General features: G+C 40.2%; 1 pseudogene; it reads left to right on the top strand.

Moving 5' to 3' along the window:
- Window positions 1–4,078: 4,078 nt before the first annotated feature.
- On the top strand, window positions 4,079–5,291 carry LOC140526354 (ras-related protein R-Ras2 pseudogene; annotated as a pseudogene).
- Window positions 5,292–7,130: the final 1,839 nt, after the last annotated feature.

The following is a 7,130-nucleotide window of genomic DNA, read 5'->3' as shown; positions in this document are numbered from 1 at the left end:
ATCAGGGTCTGGGGATGAGCCCACACATGGCAAGTATGACACTGATGGTGATCTAGCAAAGGAAACTGAGGAGCAGTCAGATGGGTAGGAGGAGATCCAAGAGAGAGCAGTATCATGAAAATCCAGAGAGAAATGGGTGATTAACACTTTTGTTTGTTTCACATTTTAAGAAGGATGAGGATTAAGGAAAAGCTAATAGATATGGCAAGAAAGATACCATAGGTAACTTTAGAGAAAACAGTCTCATTTGAGTGATTCAGTCAGAAGTGAAACTTTAGAGGGTTTTCCAGAGAGAGAATGGGGAAAGAAAGTGGAGGTACCAACTTGACATAGTTTTTTTCAAGAAGTTTGGCTGAGAAAGAGAAGAAAAAAGAAGATGACAATAATTGGGAATGATCTGGAGAGGAGTTTTTCTTTTAAAGGTAGAAGGAGACTTAAGCAGCTTCATAAGTAAAAAATCACAGAACTTGAGAACTGAAGGAACTTCATCAGGCATCCAGTCCAACCACTATTTAAGAAAGAATGCCTGTGGTAGCATGTGTAACAAATGGCCAACCAGCTACTTCTTGAAGACTTCCAAGGAGGGAAATCCACCATGTCTTGAGATAGGTCATTCCCCTCTTGGATGGCTTTCATTGTTGGGAAATTTTTCCTTTCATCAAGCTTAAATTTTCCTCTTTCAAGTCTTTAATTTTTGCTCTGGATTGTACCACAATATCTGGAGACAGATATAGAACAGATATCTAAGACCAAGCCTGTTTTCCAGGACAGCCATTATGAAAAAGCAACAATCAGAGAATTCTTGAATTCTCAAATCAGGGAATCTTAGAATTCTTATTATCATTGGATCTTAGGATCAAGATTCTAAGAAACTGCATTGTCAAATAATAGAATATGAAATTTAGGTTTCTATTAAATCCTAGAATTAGGGGGAAGGGAACTGGAAGCCAGACTATATGAGGATTTAAAGAAAATGACAATGTTTACCCTGGAGAAGAAAAGATATTTTAGTGACACAATCAAAAGATGTTTAACTTGGAAGGGACCTCAGGTGCTATCTGGTCTTATGAGCACCTGAACAAGAACAGGACCTAGAAAATATCCAACAGCTAGTCATCTGACTTTATTTGAACACTTTCAGTGGTTGGGAAAAGTTTGGTAATTGTTAGGGAATGAGCCCAGACAGGATATTAATGGATGGAAGGAGATTCTTCCAGTAGCAGCCTGTTTCATTGTTAGATCACTAAATTTTAGGAAATTTTCCCCAATAGCAAGCATTTGCATCTTTGTCACTTCTACCCATTGCTCCTAATTCTACCCTCTTGAAGGCTAGTGCTTATATGTGATAACCTTTCAAATACTTGAAGACAGCTGTCATGTCCTTTTTAGATGTTCTCTTCTCCAGGCTAAACAAGCCCAGTTCAATTCAAGAAGCCTCATATATCATGTATGAAGGTCCTTGACCATCTTAGTCTATCTTCTTTGTATTTTCCCCAACTTATCAGTGTTCCTCCTTCAATGTGGCATCTAGTACTGCAGACTTGCAGAACTTGGCAGTAGGTAGGGGCCAAAATTAAAATAGGCTAAACTTCTGGCCATAGATAGGTTTTTAGAAGCTCTCTTTCCAAGTAAAGGTATAACAATGGTTATTTGCCACAGGTCACTAGAGAAACAGGAGAGAGTGTGCTGTGATGAACCACCCATCAAACCACATGAAAAGCATAATAGTAATGAGTGGAAGGTGGCAGAACATGGACAAAACACCCATTACATCTTTACTTTCTTCCACATCCTTAACATTTTTCACAGGCTGTCCAAAATTCTTTGATGGGCCATTAACTGCCTGCAGGCCAAATGTGATGGAATTATAATCTCTCTATATTGAACACGGTCTTCTGTGAATAAAGCATAAGGAAGCATTAACTTGGTTTGGGCTACCATACAAGACAGTTAATCCACTTTGAGCTAGTCAACTCACCCCCAACATCTTTTTCTAAAAGATTCTAATTTATTTATTTTTAGTTTTCAATGTTCATTTCCACAAGATTTTGAGTTCTAAATTTCTCCCCATCTCCCCCCCCCCCGCCCATCCCAAAACTGCATAAATTTTGATTACCCTTTTCCCTAATCTGCCTTCCTTTCTATTACATCCTTCTCTTCTGTTATCCCCATCCCCTCTATTTTCTTGTTGGGCAAGATAGATTTCTATACCCTATTTCCTGTATATCTTATTTCCCAATTGCAGAAAAAAGATTTTAATAATCATTTTTAAAACTTTGAGTTCCAACTTCTTTCCTTCCCTCCCTCCCCACTTACCCCCACTGAGAAGGCAAGCAATTACATATGCATGTGCAGTTATACATGTGCAGTTGTGCAAAAGACTTCCATAAATGTCATATTATAAAAAAACTAACTATATTTCCCTCCATTCTATCCTGCCCCCCATTTCTTCTATTCTCTCTTTTGCCCCTATCATTCCTCAAAAGTATTTACTTCTAATTATACCCTCCTTTCATTTGCCCTCCCTTCTATCATCTCCCCATCCCCTGCTCCTCCCCTTCTCCCCTACTTTCCTGTAGAGTAAGGTAGATTTTCATAGCAAATTGAGTACACATGTTATTCCCTCCTTAAGCCAAATGAGATGAGAGTAAAGTTCACTTTTCCCCTCTCAGTCCCATCTCTTCCCCTCCATTGAAAAAGCTTTTTCTTGCCTCTTTTGTGTGAGAGATAATTTGCCCCATTCTATTTTTCTCTTTCTCCTCCCAGTATATTCCTCTCTCACTCCTTAATTTTTTAAGATATCATCCCTTCCTGTTCAACTCACCCTGTGCCTTCTGTCTATATATAGATATAGATATGTATGTGTGTGTATATATATATATATATATATATATTACATATATATACATATGTGTGTGTGTGTGTGTGTGTGTGTGTGTGTGTGCGTATAATCCCACCAACTACCCTAGTACTGAGAAAAGTCTCAGGAGTTATAAATATTATATTTTCATATAGGAATATAAACAGTGCAACTTTAGTAAGTCCCTTATGATTTTTTTTTTCCTGTTTACCTTTTCATGCTTCTCTTGATTTTTGTGTTTGAAAGTCAAAGTTTCTATTCAGCTCTGGTCTTTTCATCAAGAATGTTTGAAAGTCCTCTATTTCATTGAATGACCATTTTTTTCCCCTGAAATATTTTACTCAGTTTTACTGGGTAGGTGATTCTTGGTTTTAATCCTATTTCCTTTGACTTCTGGAATATCATATTCTAAGCCCTTTGATTCCGTAATGTAGAAGCTGCCAGATCCTGTGTTATCCTGATTGTATTTTCACAAATACTCAAATAGTCTCTTTATGGCTGCTTGCAATATTTTCTTATTGACCTGGGAACTCTGGAATATGACTGCAATGTTTCTAGGAGGTTTCCTTTTTGGATGTCTTTCAGGAAATGATTGGTGGATTCTTTCAATATTTATTTTGCCCTCTGATTCTAGAATATCTATTCAGTTTTCCTTGGTAATTTCTTGAAAGATGATGTCTAGATTTTTTTTTGATCATGGTTTTCAGGTAGTCCCATAGTTTTTAAATTGTCTCTCCTGGATCTGTTTTCCAGGTCAGTTGTTTTTCTAATGAGATATTTCACATTCTCTTCTATTTTTTCATTCCTTTGGTTTTGTTTTATAATTTCTTGATTTTTCATAAAGTCATCAGCTTCCATGTGCTTTAGTTTAATGTTTAAGAAATTATTTTCTTGGTTGTGGCTGGGGAAGCTACGCTCACTGCCCAGGTGCTGAGGAGGGAGGCTGAGGAGCGCGAACCTGGACCCTGGCCCTCGGCCAGGCCCCCCCGCCCTGCCCCGCTCTCGCCCCGGTGGCTCCACGCCTATGACCTCCCCCTGGGAGCCCCCGGCTCCTGCCCTGAAGCCCCGGCCGCCACTCCCCCCGCCCAGCCTGGGCTGACCCGCAGCCTGCTCTCCCGCCGAGGCCGTGCTTGCCCCAAAGGGGTGGGGAAGGGAGCGGGGCCTCTGCAGGGGCTGGCCCTGGCTGGGCCAGCTGGGCCAGGCCGGGCTGGAGCCCCCATGGCCACAGTGGGCTAGCAGGACGGCTCTGGGCAGGAGAAGTACTGGCTTGTGGTGGTGGGAGGAGGCGGCGTCAGCAAGTTGGTGCTCACCATCCAGTGTATCCAGACCTATTTTGTCACAGATTATGATCCAACAATTGAAGATTCATATACTAAACAGTGCGTGATAGATGATAGAGCAGCATGGCTGGACGTTCTGGACACTGCAGGTCAAGAAGAGTTTGGGGCGATGAGAGAACAATATATGAGGACTGGAGAGGGCTTCTTGCTGTTTTTTTCAGTCACTGGCAGAGGAAGTTTTGAAGAAATCTATAAATTTCAAAGACAGATTCTCAGAGTAAAGGACCATGATGAGTTTCCAATGATTTTAGTTGGTACTAAAGCAGATCTTGACCATCAAAGACAGGTAACACAAGAAGAAGGACAGCAACTTTCAAGACAGCTCAAGGTGACATACATGGAGGCATCTGCAAAAATTAGAATGAATGTAGACCAAGCTTTTCACGAACTTGTCCGGGTTATGAGGAAATTTCAAGAGCAAGAATATCCTCCTTCCCCAGAACCAGCAAGGAAAGAGAAAGACAAGAAAGGCTGCCATTGTGTAATTTTTTAAGAATCCCATGAATCTTAGCTGCCGACTGCCAGAAAAAGCCCTCCTCTACTCCTTTCTTCCCTCCAGTTTACATCCTGTTGGGTACCTCTTTAGCCTTATGCAAGCATGTCCTTGAAATGACCATCATGTTAGCCTTAGTCCAAGAAGCCAGCTAAATCCTGGCCTGGAAGATGATGGTGATGATGCTGATGATTTTAATGGTCATGTCAGGACAGACTTAAGGAAAACACTAAGGCTGCTTCTTTAAGACCATCCAATTACTTTTTTTTTTTGAAGCTAGACGTCTGTATGTGTGTACACACACACACACAGACACACAGACACATACTTAACATGATTCTTTAAGGGCTTACACTCATAGTGGGGATGAATCAGCCTTGAGTGGCCAATTGTTTTCCAAGCTGCAATCATTGTATGCAAAATTGTTAATTTTTAACTTCTGAGATCACATTGCCTACTGTCATCCTAAATCAAAACCTAGGGAGTTTCTGTTGTGGGTTCTTGTTTGTTTTGTTTTGGGAGAAAATGTGAATTAGCTTTTTTGCCCAAGAGAATAAAATTTGATTTCAACTTCAAAAAAAAAAAAAAGAAATTATTTTCTTCAGTGAGATTTTGTATCTCCTTTTCCATCTGGTCAATTCTACTTTTTAGAGCATTATTCTCTTCATTGGCTTTTGAATCTCTTTTGTCATTTGGGATGAGTCTATTTTTTACAGTGTTATTTTCTTTAGCATTTTTTAGGATCTCCTTTAACAAGTAGTTGACTCATTTTTCATAGTTTTCTTGCATCCCTCTTATTTCTCTTCCCAAATTTTGCTCTACTTCTCTTACTTGATTTTCAAAATCCTTTTTGAACTCTTCCATGGCCTGAGACTAATTCATATATTTTTTTGGAGGGTTTGGATGGAGAAGCTTTGACTTTGTTTTCTTCTGTTTTCATGTTTTGGTCTTCTTGACACCAAAGTAAGATTCTATAATCTGATTCTTTTTTTTGGGTTTTGCTCATTTCCCCAGCCATTTATTTGACTTTAGATCTCTTTTTCTAGGTAGATCTCTACTTCCAAAGGAGGTGGGGGAGTGTACTTTCAGTTGCTTGATTGCCCCACATTCTGTGGGGCTAGAGCTCCAGAAACAGTGGCTGCAGCTGCCCCTGCTGCTACTGTGGTTGTTAAGGATTCCTCCACCCCCTTCCCCTTCTGCCACCCTGGGCCTGGAGCGGGACCACTCCACTCTCCCACACTGGTCCCACAGGCTTTTTCCACTGACTTTCCAATTTTTCCTCGGCATTTTGGTGTTGTGAAGTCTGAAAACTGTCACAGGTGCCAGAGATTCAGTTCCCCTGAGGCCTTTTCAGGTCCTGTCTGTGCATTCACTTGTCATGTTGAACTGTGCCCTGTCCCTTGAGTGGTGAGATAGACACTTCCCCATGACCTTCTAGGCTGTCTTGGGCTAGATATTTGCTTCACTCTGTCATTCTGCAGGTTTTGTAACTCCAGAATTTGTTTAGAGTCATTTTTTACAGGTATTTGGCTGGGCTTGGGGACAGCACTCTAGAAAGTGGGTGCTGTTACTTTGCCATCTTGGCTCCGCACCCCTTCAATATCTTTTAAAGATGAAGTGTAGTAGGCTAGTCACACTCTCATCTTACACTTGTGAGGCTGATTTTTTGAACCCAAATGTAAAGTATTACTTATAAGATTTTAAAAATTTTATCACAGTAGATTTGGCCTGATATTCTATCCTTCAATAACTTTTTGAATCCTGTGACTCAGTATGTGCTTGCTCTCCCTCCTGGCTTTGCTGTCATCAGAAAATTTGACAATCATGCCATTTTTACCTCTTTCAAAGTCACTGATGAATTATGAACCAGTGAAGATAAAGCAGAGTTGCCTAAAGCCCCCCACTAGAGACGGCTTTCCAAGTGAGTTGCTATTTAAGCATGAATGATTGGAGTGACCTGCAGTGGGAAGTATGATGGATTTGGAGTCAAGGGATTCATCTTCAAATTGTGGCTCTGCCCTTTGGTATTTTTGTGATGGGTGACAGGTCATTTAGACTCTCTAGCCATATGTCCTTCCCTTTCCTCTTTGTAAAATAAAGGCATAGGATTGATGACCTCCAAGTCTCTTCTCTAGCTCTAAATGTATGATTCTGGGAATTTTGTTTGGCTCTCTTAAAACAGCTCTGAAACCACTTCCTCCTACTCTTGTGTGGCTTGTGACTTCCTGTCTTATCTACAAGAATACCATGAGATCCTTTGTCAAATATTTTCCTAGAATCTAAGGCAGTCTATATTTGTAGTAGTTTATTGGCCTTACTAGATTAATTACACTGTTGAAAGATGGGATGTATTTTATTTTATTTTATTTTATTTTATTTTTTAATGTTTAACAATCACTGCCATACAATTGAGATTTTATCCCCCCCACACCTACCC

This window comes from Notamacropus eugenii, chromosome 1, assembly GCF_028372415.1.
Source record: "Notamacropus eugenii isolate mMacEug1 chromosome 1, mMacEug1.pri_v2, whole genome shotgun sequence".
In the NCBI taxonomy this organism is placed as follows: Eukaryota; Metazoa; Chordata; class Mammalia; order Diprotodontia; family Macropodidae; genus Notamacropus; species Notamacropus eugenii.
The sequence above is the reverse complement of the archived record's forward strand: the minus strand, read 5'-3'. Positions and strand labels throughout refer to the sequence as shown.